Below are 21,374 nucleotides of genomic sequence, written 5' to 3' on the forward strand. Positions count from 1 at the left end.
GCCAATCAGCTCCTAGGGGCGGAGGCCGGGAAACCGCGCGGAGGGGAGGAGGTAGAACGCGCGACGCGTTGTCCTGGAAGTGAGGGCGCTAGCTCCGCACTGCACTGATGGGGTTGCGGCTCTCCAGCCCCAGAGCCGGAACACGCCGCCGAGCTAGATTCAACTTTTCCAGCTGCCTGCGATCCAGCAATACCCCCGTTTTAGCTCCCATCCCCCCAATTCAATGGGATCCCGCGCAGGGAATGCTTATGTCTCACTGTAACTTGCAAACAAACCCGAGAGGAAAGTTAGACGCAACGTGGCTTGAGTGTGAATCAAAACCCAGAGCAGTTTAGGGAGAAACTCTGGGGCCTTTGCGCATAAGAAGGAAAGCTGGAATTAAAAGCCCGTCTAGAGCAGTTTGCGCCTCCCCTCGCCCCCGCCCCTCGCTGTCTCCTCGTAAATTACAATGACTACAGTTCTCGGATTGGAGAGATTTTAACAAGCCCCTCCTTTGCGACCAAATTTCAGAGGAAAAGGAAAAAGGGGCGCTTGGAATGCGTGAGAAATGCCCTCAGAGCGGAATCGAGAGAGTCGCAGCAGAGGATACGTTCCAGGGTATGTAGCCCCCTGGCTCTTCCAAAGCCGCCGCTGTGGAGGTAGTGGTCACTAGAGACGTTCCTGTTCTCTTCGCAGTAATTAGACCAAGTACTAACTAGACCCGCGTGTCAGAATCACATTTCTTGACCTGCCAGGAGAATTGATAAATATCCTGAGGGCGAACTAAAACAGGCTAGCTACCCTCAGTCAGCAGGTTTCCAAGTCAGACTCGAGCTCTGCCTGCCCCCTTGTGTTTGTCGGGTTTCAGAAGTGTGTAGATTCCCTTTCCGAAAGGTTTTCTAACTGCTTCCCCCCACCCCCAAACCCTCACCATGAATACTCTACCATTTTAGATTAGTTCTTTAAGCAGTCTTGGTTATCCTGAGCAAAATGTTTTATTTTGGGTCATGTTCTTTTCTCTCCGATAATACAAATCAGATAATTAATTGGAATATAAAATCGAAATAATGGTCATCTTGCCCTTTTCCTGCTTAAAGGTATTTTAGATTTGGGGGGGGGGGAAAGGAGTGTAAGACAGTGTTATTCCCTTTTACATTTCAGTCTAAATTGAAGATATAAGATGCATACGCGGGTACATTGCAGTGAGAAGCATTTATCCCTTTAAACCTTTTGTGTCTTTCTCCTGAGCTCCCCCAGTTTAGGGTTTTGATCCCTGCCTGAAGCATTGAGAGCTATTTTCAAGGCCACAGCATCACCTCTGTGCATAAGTAGTGCTGAGTGATAATCAGAGACGGCTCCAGGAAGCCCGCTGGGCAGTGTCTGACCCTGGGAGTCGAGAGGGAGAGAGAGACTAATTTTAAGTGAGCCACTTACCCAAACAAATAACATTTAGTTAATTGAATATATTTCAGCTTATTCTATACATATTGTACTTTTAGGGAACTTTGAACTCCCGCTTACAATTGATACATACATTTCACAATTTAGTACAAAACGAATATCCAGGAACACAGAAGGGATGTGACCAATCTTTTAAATGTATGAGAAAATCCCCAACCAACTCTTCGTCAATTTCCAATCTGCTTTGGGCATTATTATTGTCTAATTTAGTATGCTTATTTACTATTACATACAGAATTCAAATTGTAGTGACAAGGAACACATCTATTATGTCCTATTCACAAATAAATGGGAAGATGCCAAGCGAAATAGGACATCAATTTCAGAATATGGTTCTTTATATATTGTATTTCAAATTCTGGTTATGTGTCTTGATTGAAAAACGTCAGCTGGAAGCCAAGTCATCCTTATTCAGGCATTGTGACTCTGGGTATGTTCTGACCAGAATGAGACCATCATCCTGACCCCTGATGCTTCCCAATGGCTCCAGGCATTTCCTTTCTTCCTTTTAAAGTCCAACTCTGTTTGACTTGCAAGCAATGATAAGATCAGCATCTGAGGTATGGCAGTATGCCCGAAGGGCAGAGTTCAATATTTTGTTTCATGGGAAGAAGAATAGAGGTCCACATGTATTTTCAAGTAGCCTAAGGAAATCAGTAAATTATAATCTTTTCTGACTTTTTAATTTAGCCTGCCTTGACTGAAGTGATGGAATGATTCCTAGGAATTATTATTATTTTTTGGTAAATGTCTTAGTTATTTGGGTTTTTAAAATTACATCGAAGGTAACACATACTGTCATTTGCTTAAATATATTTTGCATTGATGATCGTTGATATAACAGTGAAATATTAAATTCTCATCTGAAAGCAAATATTATTGGTGGTAATGATCTCACATTAAGATAAATGGCTCAGTGTTAAAATATTTCTATACTTAAATTAGCAAGGATACTTTATGGCCAACATTCACAATATTACAAGAGATAAAATAAGTTGACAAGCTTGTAATTTTTTAAAATCTGAGCTTAATTCTTCAGTTCTTACCTTTTTAAGCTTTTAGACAATTGCTGTATATATTCTGGGGAAAATATCCTCTATAATAAATTCTTAAATTTGTTTACTCTATGAAAAACACACCAGAATGTCTCCTCAAATCAACTTAAAGCTAAATTTATTGATCGTTAAAACTCAAATGACTTCTGACCTAAGGTTAAGCACCAGAGGATTTGTGCCCTGAAATAAAAGAGGTAATGTGATGAATTTAAGATGCAGGCAAGATATTCATGTAGAAACTGGACAATGGGTTTGGTACTCTAAAGTAAGACTGGAGCTAAAGATACACCTGGTTACATTTTGATTGTTACAGTGCCACTTCAGGGTTTATTTCACATGTTATGTTCCTCTACTGGCTCAAAAGACTCCAATAGAGATTGCCTCATAGGCGCCTTAAAAATACTTACAGATGAGTGATTGAAGCTTTATGTCAAAAATCTGTCATCGTTCTCAATAGAATTTTATTCTTGGATAGCTTCAAAACCATGGCTTCCTATAAATCCAAACTTAACTGATTTCAGAGCAGGGCTGAAGGGGTAAACAGCCCTGCGCTGATTGACCAAGAGCTGGGTTCCAGCCTTGGCTCTGACACCCACTGTGTGACTTGCAGCAGTTCCCTTTGTTTTGCAACTACAGTCTCCTCAACTATAAAACAAGGGACTCAGTCTTTGTGGACAAATTCCCCTTTGGTTACCCTTTGGGTTTTGGTATTTGGTGCCATAAGACCAAATTTATGGATGACCCGCCATTTTCCTTCCTTACGTTCTGTGCTCAGAAGCAATAGTTTTCATTCTTGCCAGAAAGACTGACTCTGTTAATAAAAAATAAGTCACTACTACTAGGTTAGAAAACTTAGAACTCCTAGCTTGTGCGCTTTGCCAATGAATCGATTGTTCCTTTTTCGATTGTATGACAATGTTTGTATTCATTGACATGGGCAGTTTACATACAACATCATTAAGTGGCTATAGTTTTTAATCAACAAGAAAATCAAAATTAAAATCTGGCAATACAAAACTAAATTAAAATTCATTATGAGGATAGGTAAATTTTCAAGATGGATCTATCATAAGGTGATACAAATAGTGTCATAAATACCCAGATTTTCCAGACGAAGCTATGTTCAGATGGGGGTCTACTATGTGGAAAAAGAAAGAACACTGGACTAGAAGTCAGAAAACTCTGCTTTGAAGTTGGCTTTTCCACTTACTTGCTTGGAGCTGTGGACAAGTCACTGTCTCCGTTTCTAACAATGTGATTGGAGAGGAGAGAAGGAAGGTGAAAATACCACCTTGACTTTCCTCATGAAGCTATAGGAAAGATGAAATAACAAAATGTATATGTATTATGTATATGCATATATGCAAAGTTGAAATAAAGAAAAATGATCACTGTTTTCAAATACCTTTCTATATCTAAAAATATATAGGTATAGATAGATAGAGATATATTCCAAATTTTTATGAAGTAAAGATAGCAAACGCTTAGTTTCTCTTTGGTTCTCATCTCATTTTCTGAAGTTATTTCTTAGTATCTTATTAGTGAAAGTGAAACATTTGATTGTGATTATAACAAATAATATATCCTAATTATATCTATTAATTGTTCTATCAGTTTTCCTCTCTTGCTTGGACTTCCAATCTTCCTAGTTGTTTCATCTTTGCTTAAAATCTTGCTTAATTTTTCCTATTTTGTAGAAAACAGTCTCCCTCAGTAGCAATACCCCCTCAAACTATGCACACATCTCGCTCTTTCTGAATCTTTTGAATCTTCTGAATCTACTATTTCAACTTCCTTACCAAACAGATTTATAAACCTTCTATCGGGTGACGTTCGCCCTGCAAGTTTTCTTGACCACGACTTCCCTCATTCTCTGGAGTCATTAAGCTGGAGAGAATCTATCTCCACAATGTCATTCACAACTGTCCTCTCTTCCCAGTCCTGTCTGGCATCATCCTAGTTCAGTTCAACATTATTTTTGTTTTAACTTCCTTCAAATTCCAGTCTCCTTACTGTTGTATCTGTCATTCTATGCATCTCTCCAGAAAAAAAGTTCATCTTTGATCACAGCATTTTGCTATAATCTCTTCTGGCTTCCCATTGTCTGTCAAGTAAAACACACTGTCTTCATCTTTATATTTTATGCTAAACTATACATTGTCTGGGGATTGAACGTGCTGTCTTCCTTCTAGATCTTTGCTCATCTCACCTTTTTAACCTTCACTTTTTAGCCCACCATGCTCCTTCTACCTGCAATGTTCTCCTTCTCTGCCCACGGGAGTCTATCAGAAATTTAAGAACTACAAGAACCTTATAGACCATTTATAATACCATAACTTCCTCCTTTCGTAGGTGAGGAAACTGAACCAAGGAGGTTGAGATCTGGGTGTAGAGCTGGAGAGGAAAAGAGAGTCCTAGCTCCAACTGCAAAGCCAGTGTCTGTATCCTCTTTTAAGCTCCAATTCAACCTTTAAAGCTGATGTCAAATATTCCCTCTCCCATGGAATCTTTGCTCATCTACTCAACTTAGTACACGCTACATGTGTTTGACTCTTTCTCCATCCTCTTCCCCCTGCACCACAGGCCTTTGCTTGCGTTTCTCACCTGAAACCAATGTTACTGTATGTTGTGGTATTGTCATTGTGTTCTTGTGCCCATCACTATTTTGAAAGCATCTTGAGCACACAGCCTGATGAATATTTGCTCATCCTTTACCTCCATAAAGACATTAATAAACACCTATTACATGAAATTAGATCACATTTTATTCTTTTCCAAGCCAGATTGAAACAACTTGAAACAACTCAGCCAGATTTCACAACACCTTTGGGAGGTAGCCAGGTATATTATTCAGTTTTCTTAGTAGCAAGCAGAAGAGAATTAAGCAAAAAAGAAATGAAAAGATATTGGATTGCTCTCATATCTGGGAAGGCAATAGCAGAAGGCTCAGAAAAGTGAACATGAACCGAAAAGCCTAGGCAACCAGAAGCGAAGTCCTGCTCGGCAACGGTCTTGTGGGGATGCCACTGCAGCCACCGCTGGACAGTGGACCCTGCAGGCGACTCCTCCACTACGGCCAACACTGGGTATGAGGCAGCAGCTCGGTAAACATCACCTCTGCCACTCTTGAACTCGAGGTCACGGCAGCCACGGACCAAATGAATTCTCTCTCTCTCTGTCACTGTAAATTCAAACATCCAGGCAGGCATGGATTTTTCCAGCTTAAGTCTCGGGCCCACATTCTGCCTGCCAAGGGCACGGGGAGAGTGTGTGTCTGCGCTTTTTGGCCTCCTGGTGTTGAGTAACTCTCCTTACCACTAAGATTCGCACTGTGGGAATTTCTCACTTAGAAGAAAGGAGCTCCAATTCCAGGGAGCGAAACAACCACTGCACATTGTAGCAGGTTAAGTATCAATAGTACCATTTTGTAACTGAGAAAATTGAGACATAGCTGGGTTCAGTGAGGTTTTTTTTTTTTTCAAGTTCACGCAATTAATGACATTAGAATTAAATAAATTTGATGAAATGAAAAATAAATTACATGAATTACAATTCAAGTCATCTGACTACTGCTAGTTTGTTCTTTCTTTTACATTCTGAAATATGCCATGAAAAAACATTTGTAAGCACATTTGGCAAAACCTGCGTATGTTTCTCTTATTCAGTGAAAGGCTTACTGAGCACCGCAGAGAGGGGAAAGTGGTCCATGATAGCATTATCTTTTGACGGGCTTTCCTAATGGGGATAACTGGATTACATATTGGAAACGTACTCAATCCACACAGTTGTGAAAATCCTTGTTGAGAAAAGTGACTGATGGAGGAGGGAGAAGAGAGGAGAGGCCGGGTCACTGTGCTTTGCAGGGACCTGAGCTGAGCCAGCAATAAGAACTCAGTGTGGCCTGAGGTTCAGCATAAAAGCCTTGACGCCCTTAAAAACAGTTTTCCCCAATATTTGGCTGTGTCCTGTTAAGATCTTTTTTTAAAGCCAGTGATCCTAGGGCATGAATAGCTGTGGATTTTCCACCCGTAGGTTTTCAAACAAAACTCAGAACGAAGTGGAATTTAAGCACAGTTGAAACAAGAGGCCACCACTCAGGGGAACCCAGAAGAACTAAACAAAGAACAAATAAGGGAAAAACTCTTCTCTTCCTGGGATTTAAATTAAAAACAAAATCTTATGGGATGACTTCTGTAGGTTTCTTACAGCAATTCTATTTTCGACTCCTATTAGTAGGTTTCCAACGAAGTACTCACTGTGTCCTAGAAATATACCATGTGGAGTTTTACAAAAGCTTCTTTGAAATAGAGTGCTTTCTCCCGTCTACTCACACGAATTAAGTTCTGTGAGACAGAGGAATCTAAGGGATACATGTAAATAAACTTAAAAAAATCTAACTTTAATATGAAATGAATAGTGCACACATTCCTAGAGGGGGAAAAACGTTTATTTTGATAGCTTCAAAACAGAATTATAAGGTTATAACAGAGAAACAATTACAGATTTATTTTCAGAAATTATTTTTTAAGATGAATTAGTCCTCGAGAATGATTTCATTGGTAGGTCACTGACATATTTCAAAAAATATTCTCTTTCCTTTTTTATTTATGAATCAATCTCTAGACCCCATTTTCCAACAATTTTCTAGCCCCGACCTAGAAAGATGCCAGCCTTGGTTCTGCCAGTGACCTCCTAGCATCTCAAGCAGTGTTCCCAATTTGCTCCCTCCCGCTCAGCCCTGTTATCTTTTGCCAGGTCCCCCAAGCTCCGTTCCCCATCTCCTTCCTTCCTGTCCAGACGTCATTATTTAACTTTCACCATCTAGGATAGATGGTCATTTGGTTACAGCTACAAATCCTCCAATGACAGAAAGCTTGCTGCTCCAGGTGGCAGCTGGGTTTATCACTGAAAAGCTGTAATTATTAGAAAGTCCATCTTTCCATAAAGCTGAACACTGCCTCCTTGTCATTTCCATTTATTCTCTTTTCTGGCATGAAATGGATTCTATCTACTCCTTCTTCCACATGACAGCTCTCCAGGTATTTGAGGTCAGCAATCGTGTCCCCACCATGTTATCTTTTCTCCAGACTAAATATTGCTGATTTGCTCAACTGTTTTCTACGACACGTTTTCCAGACCCCTTGCCATTTTGTTTGCTCTGTTTATCAGTGTCTGTTTTAAAAGGTAGCACCAAGACCTAAGCACAATAGCTTTCTTGGGATTGCAGGACTGATAAGTGGCTGAGCTGGGCTCTGAACCCAGGTAATATAGATCCGGTGACTGGGTTCTTCTATTCCAGACAATCTCGTCTGCCAACACAGTGCCTCCATTATTTGTGGTTCAAGGATATTTCAAAGTAAAATAAGCTACATTATCCTGCTAAACATAATTTGAAACAGCAGAAATAAATTAGCTGAAAAGTTCCCTAGCTTCATTTTTTTTTTTTTTTTTTTTTTTTTTGCGGTACGCGGGCCTCTCACCGTTGTGGCCTCTCCCGTTGCGGAGCACAGGCTCCGGACGCGCAGGCTCAGCGGCCATGGCTCACGGGCCCAGCCGCTCCGCGGCATGTGGGATCTTCCCGGACTGGGGCACGAACCCGTGTCCCCTGCATCGGCAGGCGGACTCTCAACCACTGCGCCACCAGGGAAGCCCCCTAGCTCCATTTTAACCTCTTAAATTCTCAGAGAAACAAAGCCCTAACCCTAACCCAACAGCAACAGAAATTAAAAAGGAAAAGGAAAAAATAGGAATGCTAAGTTATAGAAAATGTATACACGGTTACCACACTTTCAGAAAGGAATTAGCTTATTGTTAGTATATTAGTTAGCCCCCAGTGAGGAGATGATATTTTTATTCCTTTGAAACAGTTATTGCCATTTTAAGAATTTATCCTAGGAACTAATCCAAGGTTGAAATGAGTTCTATACAAACAAAGATGTTTACGGCAATATAATGGACTTTAAAAAAGTTACAAAGAAAAACTGTCTAAAAGAAAATAGATAGATAAATTAAAATTTAGCAAATTAACAGAGAAGTCACTTGAGGAGTCGCATTACACAATAGGGTTGGCAAATGCTGCCTTTTTACATATGAGCTGTTGCCATTGAGTCACAGACTATGGCTCTGTCTGTACCTATTACCTTGTCCTAAGCAAACAAAACAACACCGGAAAATCACTGTAGATCAATATGTAACAAGTGCTTGTTATTATTTATAATATTTTAAATAAGGGTCCTAGGGCCGGATGACTAGGGTGGCTGTAGGAATAAGGAGAAAAAACACTTGGAAGTAAGAATGTGTTCATTGCAAGTCATCTGAAGAAATAATTTTTGAGTGCTTACTATGTCTAAGGTTAAGCAGTTGGGATTTGGATGGATAAAGGAAGGAGATTATTTCTCAATGAAAATGTCAGTTACAGAAAACAAAATGTGTCCATCTCACTTTAAATGAATGGAGATATTTTAACCTAATACTAAATCGAATACATTTAAAAAGCTAACTTAATTGAAACAAATTTTCCTAATTGTTAGCTTGTCTTCTTGTAAATGTAATCATATTATTTTCCACTAATAAGAATATACAGGTTTCTCACCTTTAAGAAAGCTTACTAGAATAATTGGTGACGGGAAGAACAAGAATGGTAAAGTCTACTGAAGCAATTTCTAAATTTTCTTAAAGAGCTTTCAAATTCATATTGATGAATTTGAACTTAATGCACCTGCTGTTTTCCATAACTTACATATGATGCTTATCATTGACACTGATTTCTTGGAAGGAAAAAGTAGTTTTTACTTTTCTTTCAATTATTTTGTCTGATGTATTCTGACTTAGTGCATCAAAATCAGTATATAGCATTGACAAAATAAGTAGCTATATCTTCTATGCCTATTATTCATGATTTCTGAGCTCAGAGATGGTGGTTAAAACCTGTCCTACCTTTAAAAATTGAACCACCAAATTGGATAAACCAGACCAGAATAATCAGAAGGAAATTAAGGGAAAATTAGAAGGGAATTAAGAATAATATATAATTAAATAATGAACGTTGCAAGGTAGACTAAGGACAGTAATTGTTCAGAAAAAAAATGAAGTACTTGAAGAAGAAACTAGGAAGGTTTAATGAAGGATGTAGGTTTGGGTTGGAAATTGAAGGATGCATTTGAATAACTGAATAAAGAGAGGAGAGTCTATACATCAGGGAGGACATCAAAGGGTGTGGTTAAAACTGCACCTTAGGAAATTCCCTGGCCGTCCAGTGGTTAGGACTCTGTACTCTCACAGCCTGGGTTCAGTCCCTGGTCGGAGAACTAAGATCCCACAAGCCATGCTGTGCAGCCAAACCCCCGCCCCCCACCCTCCCAAAAAACCCCAAAACTCCCCAAAACCCTGCACCTTAGTAGTGGATAATGATGGTGAAAATAGGTTTTTTAGTGGTATAAAATGAAAGTATTGATGAGTACTCTGTGGTGATTCAGGTTAGAAAGTCACTTAAGAAAAGGAAATAGCATTAGGATTTGAAAACTAAAGTAGCAGTGGTTATTGGGGATTTTCAAGGTGATCAATAGAGTAATACTTTAGGAAGATTAATGTGGCAGCTAGTTTCCTGTATGGTAAATAAGAATAGAGTGCCTAGGACTACAGTGAATTGACTAGGGTGGAATGAGTAGGGTCGCTGCAGAAATAAGGAACAAAAGGAAAGGCTAGAACACTTGGAAGTAAAAATATGTCCATAGCAAGTAATTTGAAGACATAATTGTCGAATGCTTACTGCATGCAAAGGACTATGCTAAGAATGGATAGACGTACAGAGAATGAAGAAGAGGGAGGAATTAAAGACAGCTTCATGGTTTCTAACTGGAAGAGTGGCGAACTGACTTCACAAGGAGCAGGAATGGAAGTGTTTGACCGCTAACGTGTGGGGAGAAAATGGACCCAAAGAACTGGAACTCAACACAACCTAAGCAAGAGAATTTTGGCCCAATTCTTTTTCCAAAAGAGCATGCCTTTACATGCATGTACATGTACACACCCACATCTACTATACTGTCTTCAAAGGATGGAAGGTTGTAATTATATACACAAGGCTGTTACATTACTTTGATCTATTCCTGGTGTGAAACTGTTATGCTCAAAGATAGTCATAATGGGCTCTGCTTATGGAGAGTTGTAATGTCTCAAACTCCAGTGAGGATTTTTCTTCCAGCTCGTTGCACTATTATTTTAGACTTTGAAATAATATAATTACAATATTTTAAAATGTGTAACTTGCCACTTAAATTCTAGAAGTTATCTTCTTCTTTTAATTATGTAGCCAAAATAATATTTTTGGGCATTTTCATACTTTTTCTTCCTAATGCCTCAAGATCCCTGCATGTTGATATCTGTCTGACTGTGTATCTAAGTACAGCTTTCCAGGTTGCGAGGATGGTTTTTGTAAAAATATGCAGCTAAGCTAGATGAGTCTTAACTCAGAAAAATATATATGTTTATCTTTGGGTTCTGTGTTTTATCTAGAAACATGTTTCTTTTATAGGCATGTTGATATGGGTATATGATACAGCAGAAGATTATCTTTTTTACATTAGGCCATGATGAAATTCTGACTCTGTTTATTGCCTTTGTTCCCCAGAGAATGTAAATCACAATACTCATAATACTATTATGTTTCCAGATAGGCTACTGTGTGTGCTTAAAAATAACACCTTAGGTGCTGATTTTGCTACGCTAGCCCCGACTGTAGAACAGCTGTTAAAGGAATAATAGAAATACATACATGTATATGATAAAAACATGTATAATAGAAAAAGTTTGTAAAACATTCCTAATTTTGAGATAGTACTACTGTGATGTCATCTGGGAGTTTAAGTGATTGAAATTACTGGCGTATTACAACTATAAATATCAAAATATTTCACAAGTGTTCTGGATAATCTTAGATAGGGGGAAATCAGGCTATTAAAAGAACCCATTAATGTCTGCAAATGCAAGTAGCTTCTAAAAGTGGTTTCTTGGGCTTTCCTGGTGGCGCAGTGGTTGAGAGTCCGCCTGCCGATGCAGGGGACACGGGTTCGTGCCCCGGTCCGGGAAGATCCCACATGCCGCTGAGCAGCTGGGCCCGTGAGCCATGGCCGCTGAGCCTGCGCGTCCGGAGCCTGTGCTCCGCAACGGGAGAGGCCACAACAGTGAGAGGCCTGCATACCGCAAAAAAAAAAAAGGTTTCTTTTTTTTGGAAAATGTTTCATGTCCCCAGTGCTGGTGACGTGAATAAGGAAAACAACTATTGGAACATCAAAATCCACTTGACTTCTCCAATATAATTTCTTTCTTTCCCAATATCACTGAATGACATATTAGATTTTAATAATATTAGAAAAATCTCAACAATTTTATGAGAAGAGGTGGCTCTGATTTATATGAGTTCTTAAAAAGTAGCAGTAAAAATCAGGCAATCCCAGAGAGGTATATCAAACATTCCCCTCTGCTGGTGGCATTCATCATCAACAGTCGTATATTGCATGTATTATAACGCTAATCAGCTGCAGCAAATGTCCTGAGTTCTCTGGTTGTCTCTTCATAGGACAGCTTAAATTACAGGGGGTGCCCAGGGCACACAGACTTCGTGAGACACCGAATCCATCACAGTGCAGCTCTCCCTGGGATGGAGAATGGCAATCAAAGCCCATCACAGAAGCACAGAGACTCTTAGGGTAGCAGGGTGATGTCATTCTCAAGACAATGAGAGGTAATACTTCCTTTTTTTGGTGTTGAGGTGTTCTTCCCTTATTATAGGGAATCTGTAGGACAGAAGAGCGTTGAGGCAGACTGTGGCTGGTTCATAGCAAGTACTCAGTGAAGGCTTGTTGAATGAATATTGCATAAATGTTCTAGATGTTTAAGTCATGAAGATAAAAAACAAAACCCTGTTCTAGGAAGCTCACCATTTAATTGGAGAGAAGATATAGGTCAATCCCAAACTCAGATAACCAACAAGGACCTACTGTATAGCACAGGGAACTCTGCTCAATATTCTATAATAATCTAAATGGGAAAATACTTTGAAAAAGAATAGATGTATGTATATGTATAACTGAATCACTCTGCTGTACACCTGAAACTAACACAACATTGTAAATCCACTATAGTCCAATATAAAATAAAAATTTTTTAAAAGTTGGAGAGAATGACAAATAGTCCAACAGTGATGAAACAATGGGTATGTATTTTAATAGATCTATGCCCTGGGTAGAGAAAAAGAGTAGAGGGAAACCTCACCTCTGCTTGTGGGGAGAGCAGGCTGGGAAGTTTTCACAGCGAAGATGAAAACTCAACTGAGTCTTCAGGAAGGGATTTGTATATGTCCATCAAATAGACAAGCTGGGAGGCATCTCATCACTGAGTTTGATGCCTCCATGACTGATTCAGGTACTTGCCGCTGGAACTATTGACACCTGTCCTGCTGAGCCACCAATTGCAGAAATACATTAGATCACATTCTCAGTTTCCACTTGAGTCTATACGACTGGTGCCTTCTTTCCATTTCTCATGTACTGAAGTTTCTGCTTAACCCTCCTCATATCCTGTCTGGCTTGATCACCTGCTCTGAGCCCTATTTTTGACAATGGATTTTGTTTTACTTGCCCGGTTCTAAGAATGAGAGAGTATGATAATTGTCACTGTCAGAAAACCCCATGGTGACAGGTGCCTCATGACTTGAGGAAACACATTACTTAGGGAGCAATGTGTTACATTGTGTTAGAAGCATTTATCTATGCAATCAAAACAATTAATAGGTGCATACTTCTGTACATGGAAAGAGCAAAATTGTTGAGATAATTTTTGCTGGAGAGTCACTTGTGAATTCTTTCAGAGTCCCTTTTCCTTACCTCACAATTTGGAATATTGTTCAAAAATATCTGCTTCGTGACTCTTCTGTGTCACAGCCTCTTCTGCATTGTGCCGCAAAAGATAAAGTTACTACTGACAAAGGATTAATTTCCCAAATTTACAAGCAGCTCATGCAGCTCAATATCAAAGAAACAAACAACCCAATCCAAAAATGGGCAGAAGACCTAAATAGACATTTCTCCAAAGAAGACATACAGATGGCCAACAAACACATGAAAGAATGCTCAACATCACTAATCATTAGAGAACTGAAAATTAAAACTACAATGAGATATCACCTCACACCAGTCAGAATGGCCATCATCAAAAATCTACAAACAATAAACGCTGGAGAGGGTGTGAAGGAAAGGGAACCCTCTTGCACTGGGAATGTAAGTTGATACAGCCACTATGGAGAACAGTATGGAGGTTCCTTAAAAAACTAAAAATAGAACTACCATACGACCCAGCAATCCCATTACTGAGCATATACCCTGAGAAAACCATAATTCAAAAAAGTCATGTACCACAATATTCATTGCAGCTCTATTTACAATAGCCAGGACATGGAAGCAACCTAAGTGTCCATCGACAGATGAATGGATAAAGAAGATGTGGCACATATATACAATGGAATATTACTCAGCCATAAAAAGAAATGAAATTGAGTTATTTGTAGTGAGGTGGATGGACCTAGAGTCTATCACACAGAGTGAAGTAAGTCAGAAAGAGAAAAACAAATAATGTGTGCTAACCCATATGTATGGAATCTAAAAAAAAAAAAAAAGGTCATGAAGAACCTAGGGGCAAGACGGGAATAAAGATGCAGACCTACTAGAGAACGGACTTGAGGTTACGGGGAGGGGGAAGGGTAAGCTGGGACAAAGTGGGAGAGTGGCATGGACATATATACACTACCAAATGTAAAATAGATAGCTAGTGGGAAGCAGCCGCATAGCACAGGTAGATCAGCTCAGTGCTTTGTGACCAGCTAGAGGGTTGGGATAGGGAGGGTGGGAGGGAGGGAGACGCAAGAGGGAAGAGACATGGGGATATATGTATATGTATAAGTGATTCACTTTGTTATAAAGCAGAAACTAACACACTATTGTAAAGCAATTATACTCCAATAAAAATGTTAAAAAAATAAAAATAAAAAATAAAGTCCCAGGCCCTGGTTAAAAAAAAAAAAAGATAAAGTTACTTAATTAACCTTCACGTTCACTTCTTGTGCTAACTCAGGCATTCTCAACCAAGGTGATTTTTGCCCCCAGGGGACGTATGGCAACGTTGGGAGACATTTTTGGTTTTCCCAATTGGGGAAAAAAGTGGTGTGGTGCTATTGGTATCTAGTGGGTACAGGCTGGAGATATTGCTAAGCATCCTACAGTGCACAAGATATCCCTTGTACAACAAAGAATTTTCTGGCCCCAATTGGCAATACTACCACCATTGAGAAGCCCTGTTTTAGCCTTGTGTACAGGACGCTGTTGGTACCTTGCCCAGATCCCCAAGGTGCATCTGTCTGCCAGCTGCTTTGGGGTCGGCTGATAACTCCTCATGCCCTCTCCCTGCTCTGAGAACTGCCCTTGGCCAAACAGGAACCACTTCACTGGACAAACTAAGACTCTATTCTACCCAGACAGCATCAGACCGAGGCCAGTGGCTCACAAGGCTAGCCCCCTTGCCTCAAGTGCGACCAGTTCTGCGGACTAATTCATACTTCAGAGCTTCCCTGAGGAATCACACCAAAGCCAGGTTGTAGTTGAGATTACATTCTTGCTTGGATTTTTCCCTTGCATGGTCCTGCTTCTGTCTCTCCCAATCTCACAGGAGTTCTTCCTCAAAAAATCACTTGAACAAGAATCTCCATCTTAGGCTCTTTCCCCACGGAACCCAACCTGAGGCAATGTGATTTGGATAAAATCAAATGCTAAGCTATGAGTTCTAAACTTTCAACTCTCTAAGTGGCTTGGTAAGTAATTTAATAATCTGAGTTTCTTCTGATTCCACCTGATGACGGATAAATGTTAGATTATATATTCATTGAGACACTATTGTCTCTGAATCATTTTCTCTTTCATGGGCCCCCTTCTCCTGCTCTAGAAAACTGGAAAAGGACCCCATTAAAATTTACCCCTACCTATTTTGAGAATTTCTGCCAGTATCTCACATATAATCACAATCTCTTTATGAAGGATCTTCTCATTACCTTTGCTTTTGGAATTCCCTCTGAGACCTCTGATGTTTTTTGCCCAGAGGGCCATCTCCCAGAACCTTCCAGGTGACAATATGATTTTGCCTTTCTATCACCATCCATCTACCGATGCATCCATCCATCCATCCATCCATTGACCCACCTACCCGTCCATCCTCACATCCTCACATATTTAATCAACAAATGCCATGTGTATATTTCCTTGCCAGGCAAGGGAAGTACAACTGCAACAAACACAGATTCAGCCTTTGCCCTAATGAGAGTGTCCAGTGCTGGATACTGATAAGAAAACAGACTATATAGATCGTCAAAGAATTATGAGAGGACTACGCTATATAAAAAGCAAGAAGCACAAAGATGAGTGGATTGTTTACTGCAGTGAGGGGGAGCTACATTGGCCGGGCACAGTCTCTCTGAGCAGAGGAGGCTGTGGATCTCACACAAGGTTTAGAAAAAGAATGCAGTTCAGAGTTTGGCAAAATTTCAAGCATGTAAATGAATTGAACATCATCTGTAGAAATATGTTTCGATGAGACTGCTGTGGGTTGTTTGACACTTAAAGGAGCGTTTAGAGGACTGAGTCTGAGTCTATTTCTGATTGGCTGATTCCTGATTGATGAGGCGTTGCTACTGATTGGCTGGCTTACAAAAATATGTTTCCTGAGGCAAACTGTCACGGAAGAAACCGATTTTAAAGTTCTGGTGGCTACTTATTACCATGGCTATAAAACGATTAGTCTTTTCCTAGGAATATAGAATTTAAAAAAAAATTCTCAAATGAAACTCACCCCAAGATGGGATCTATAAGGCATCCCATGGTACCACCTATGGGATTTGTAGGGGTTCAGGAAAACTTTCCAGAGGAGGTGACTTAGAACTCAGAACTGAAGGAGAAATAGGAATATTTGTGTGTTATGTAAGGCAATAAATCCCCCTCTCCCATTTTTTTCTTGGGCTATTTTGAGTTCACTTTCCATTAATTACAGCAAAAAGGTCTTACTAATCAAGGATAAAAGTTAACTGTCATTAAATAGTCCCATTGAATGAAGAGACATTTCTTAATTCATTTGTTGGGAAACACTTGTTTTGTGCTAGGTAGAGACAGAAAAACTTTTAGAATTATTAAGGACACTCTTTCATCCGAATATTTTCTAACTTAGCCTGGACACATCCTGTGCTTTTATTTTTGTATTTACATTTTTTTTTAAATCTTTGCTAAATTGCTTGTCTTCGGTACATTTGTGAGTTAAGTATTTAGAAAAACAATGAGGACTGAATCCTTTGCTTTTCTGTTTCCTGTGTCTTGATTACAGTATAAAGTTGAATTACCATAAAGAGTTGAGAACAGGACTTCCTTTTGATTGCTCTACTGTAAAATCTCTTTCCATGATCAGCCTGAGAAGTCAGTTGTTAGACTAGAGTCATCCGTTTTTAACACAAGGATGTAACAATCTGAAAATGTTACATTTTAGGTAGATTGTAGATGAAAATCTTTTCTAAAATTGGGCATTTCTTAAGATATTAAACCCATCATTGAATACTAACTATTGCTAGTCAGGATGGAAAGTGAGACGTATACTAGAAACTTGACTACATCTGTGATGTCACAGCACACAGAAAGTCACATCATGTACTGTTTGATGCACTACAGGAGAAAGAGAAACAAATAAATATTTTTCCAGAGAAAAGGACTCTAGAAATTATTGGAAGGGAAGCTTTAACTTCAGTAAAACCAAAGATCTGGAGATAAAAGGGAAGGAACAGACATCAGCGGTCAGTGGGCATCAGAACATCCATCACTGTTGGGAGGGGACTCACTCTGAGTCATGAGCCAGGGCTGAGTGAAGGGTTCCTGCAGGTTTGGGACGGTGACCCTTTGTAGGGGGGAGAAGTTACTGTTACTGTACTTCAGCTTTACCCTCATCAGCTAGCACAGCAGTAGCACAATTTAGAGTTCTATGTTTCTTATCAACCCTTTTTTCAGCTAATACTTTCCTTGTATTTCTAAAGAAAACAATTTTTTGATTTCTGAATAGGACTTGCTGTGTGGATCTCGTTATTTATTTTTTATGGCAGTAATCGACTCATTTTTGCACAGTATTAGCACTCATGGCAATTTTATCAAGGCTGTTGACCCCTTGCCTGTGGGATGCACGTCTGCACGTTTACACAAAGGGTTTGCCTGCAGTTTCAAGGAGTTCATGAAGAGGGACTTCCCGGGCTTCCACTTCATCCGTGGAGTCCAGGGGTTCATGGATATTAGATTTAAAACATCTGCTCTATAGAAACCAACAGAAGAAGCAGACAGCAGGCTAAAGACTAAAATTTCAACATAGGCATTAAAATGGAATAGAGCCTGGAAATAGAGAGGTATGATGGGGGGGGCAGTAATAGAATCTTTTCGGATTTAACCCCTCTGTTGAATCATAAAATTCATCCCACAGTGTCTTGGTTTCCTCTGATTCTCTCTCCTTCCTTTCTTTCCCAGAAGCTTCTGAATTTTAAACTAAGGTTGACTGATGTCAGAACATTCCTACTAAATAAGCTTTTTTTTTTTTTTTTCCTGCGGTACGCGGGCCTCTTACTGTTGTGGCCTCTCCCGTTGCGGAGCACAGGCTCCAGACACACAGGCTCAGCGGCCATGGCTCACGGGCCCAGCTGCTCCCGCGGCATGTGGGATCTATCCGGGCCGGGGCACGAACCCGTGTCCCCTGCATCGGACTCCCAACCACTGTGCCACCAGGGAAGCCCCACCATGAGCTTTTTTAAACAGGGAGTGTGTTACCTTTTGTTGCCCACCTTGTGTTAACCTTGGTGTTTTCATTGATTTACTTCACGACTGTGGGCAAATTACTTAACTTGAGATCCGTCGCCTTTCCCACAAAATGGGAAAACCTTTTCTTTACATCACCTGGTAGCTGGCACTGTGTGTCTGTCTTTGATTTGCAGAGGTTTGAAGGCTCTAAGATTTCTGGTACTACTGCAGGCAAAATACCATTCGTACATATTTGACATAATTCAGTCTTAGGCATATTTTTATCATGCAAACACCAAAACGACACACCATCAAGTTTGAACACGTAGAGCACAGTTATTTTCTCTCCACCTCTGCATGTCTCTTTCTACCTTAGTTAGGCTGACGAAAAGCAATGATGACAGCTTGAAAAGCAGATACATGTTTTTAGAGGCAGACAAAACGCAGACCGCCAGACGCACAGTGTGTACAATGCAGTAAATGCTTGTTGATTAACTGTGAGTTTGCAGCCAGTTAGCTGGGTTGCAAAGCCACTCCTTGGTTCCAGGCACCAGTCTTGACTTTGTGTTATTCATTCACTCGGTGTGTGAGGCTCTGAGCTTATACTGTTGAATTCAAACCAAACCAAACCAAAGGAAGCTAAACAAATGTAAGGTGCCCTTACAACTTAGCACAAGACAAATGGTAAACAAGCAAATTGCAAGTTTTATCAGTATTATGAAAGAAATGCAAGATACCCCCAGTGGTGTGAATGATGTTTATGACTTTACTAAAAATTTTCCCAGTTATACTGTGGAAATGCAATGACGCAGAGATTTAAGGACAGATTCCATAATTCAAGCACGAAGAAGAAACATTTTTTTGCACGATGTATTTTTAATCTGATTAATAAAGATAGGGCTGTATTTGCTGCTGATTTGGGATCTAATGTTGTAGAAGGAGTGGAGTCTCTACATAGAGCAGCCACTCTGACACTGGTGGCTAGAGGGTGGTGTGCAGGACCTAGAAGGATGCGGTGAGGAGATTTCAATATTTTAGGGGAGAAATTGCAGGTGAGTCAAGTAAGGGTAAAAAGGAGAGAAAGATTTCAGGAAAAGACATTTGTGTGAAAAGATTTGAGAGTAATAGGGCAGCTGAATTATAGTGCGATTTAAAGAACTGAGAAAAGTGAGCAATTATTCTGTTTCTTGCTTGGTTTGGGGGGACATGGCAGTACTATTTTCACTGACAGGAAAAGAGGAACAGACAGCAGAGAGTGGCAGGAAAGGGAAGGCCCTTCCGTTTACTGAGCAACATTCATTTAGTTTTCCTATGGTGTTCCTGCTTTTTTTCCAGAGTTAACATGTCAAAGGCTAATTTGCTCGTTTCAAACCATGTTCTTTTATAGAAGGCATTAGGGAGTTGTGGATATAAAAGAATTTTGCTATTCTACCACTGAACAGTGTAATCTCTTAAATTCCCAATTTCCTCATAATATTGATCTCTTAGGTGATTAGGAGAATTAAATAAGTAATGAGTATAGCATCTGACATGGAAGGTAAACTAGGTAATCATCACTTGTCTTTCCCGCTTTCTTGCTAAAGACTTCTCTAAGATACTATTTAGTTTACATAAGACACACACTACCTGTTATAAGTCAGTGTGTGTGTGTGTGTGTGTGTGTGTGTGTGTGCACTGAATACATTTCATACATTTCATAGATTTACACTCCCTGAGAGAAGATTTTTTTGTCTGTCTTTGTGCCAGGAAAGTGGCTGGCACATAATAGATGCTCAATAAATATGTATTGATTAAAATAACTAGGTTTAGTTTTATCTACAAATTCTTTTATTGACTTTATAATGTCTCGAATTAATAAAACTAACAAACAAAATAAAACCTTACTGGTATTGTTAGTTAGAAAGACCAATATAATTCCATCACACTCTAATATTTGGGGGAAGCTAAACAGCATCCTTAACAGAATAGTACCAAAATAGAACCGATTCCTATTTATGTCTTCTGGGTGTTACAGGGTTGTAAGGAATGTCAGCATTTCTTTCAGAGAGAGAAGGAATATAAGATGAGAACAAACAAATATATGCATGTGTGGTACATAAGGGGAAATAATACGTGTTAGAAAGGCAGTCACACCCAAGGGTGTGGGGTAAGTGTGGGAAGAAGAGATGAATTAGGGCCTACTCCTCTATCCCGTCTTTAGACCATGCACTCACCTGGGCAGAAGGGCAATAGTGTCTCAGAAATATATTTTATTTTGGTGATGGGAAAGGTTTTGCATTTTTTCCAAAGCCAAACAGATGCCCACCCACCTCCTCCTGACTCCTAGCCCGAACTTCCACACACATTTAGGGCTGGAACACCCCTGTTGTCGACAATGTTGATTTTGTCTCAGTGCCCTGTGAGAAAATGTATATTCTGGATTTCTTTGGAAGGATAAAGACATCTTCAGAGCAGGGAAAGTACCTCTTAAGGCTCACAGCATGGGAATTAAGCTTTTAAATAGAGAGAGATGACCTGTAAGTCCTACAGATAATAAGGGAAGAACCGTTTCTCTTGACCCTCTTGTTCATCTTTCTGTCCCTAGAACCTAGAATATGTGGGACACATAGTTAGTTCTCCGAATTTTTGTGAATGAAAACATCGCTACAGGACTACATTCTGTAGTCCCCACCCCCTTGAGCGAGGATGGGGGTGGAGTTAGTGCATCCCCTTTCATGTTTCTTATATAAAATCACCGGCAAATGATGAAGGCTCTTTCTGAGAGCCTTCCAGAAAGACAAGTTGCCTATGAATGTGAGAATTTAAACCTAGAGTTAATATTTGCAATGAAAAAAAAATTTTCCATTTGTTCTCTTTGGGAGAAAAACTTCCCACCCAGCTTTAACGTGAAGACAAAATTGGCTCAGTTATCACTTCCAGAGAAGAAAAGTTTAAATTTGCTTTTGTCTAAGTTTTTCTGTGTCAGTTTTCTTTTTATCTCGACTGTAGGAGTTACTGCCTGTAAGCAGCTGGGGTCTTGCCC

Source organism: Pseudorca crassidens, chromosome 18, assembly GCF_039906515.1.
Source record: "Pseudorca crassidens isolate mPseCra1 chromosome 18, mPseCra1.hap1, whole genome shotgun sequence".
Taxonomy (NCBI): Eukaryota; Metazoa; Chordata; class Mammalia; order Artiodactyla; family Delphinidae; genus Pseudorca; species Pseudorca crassidens.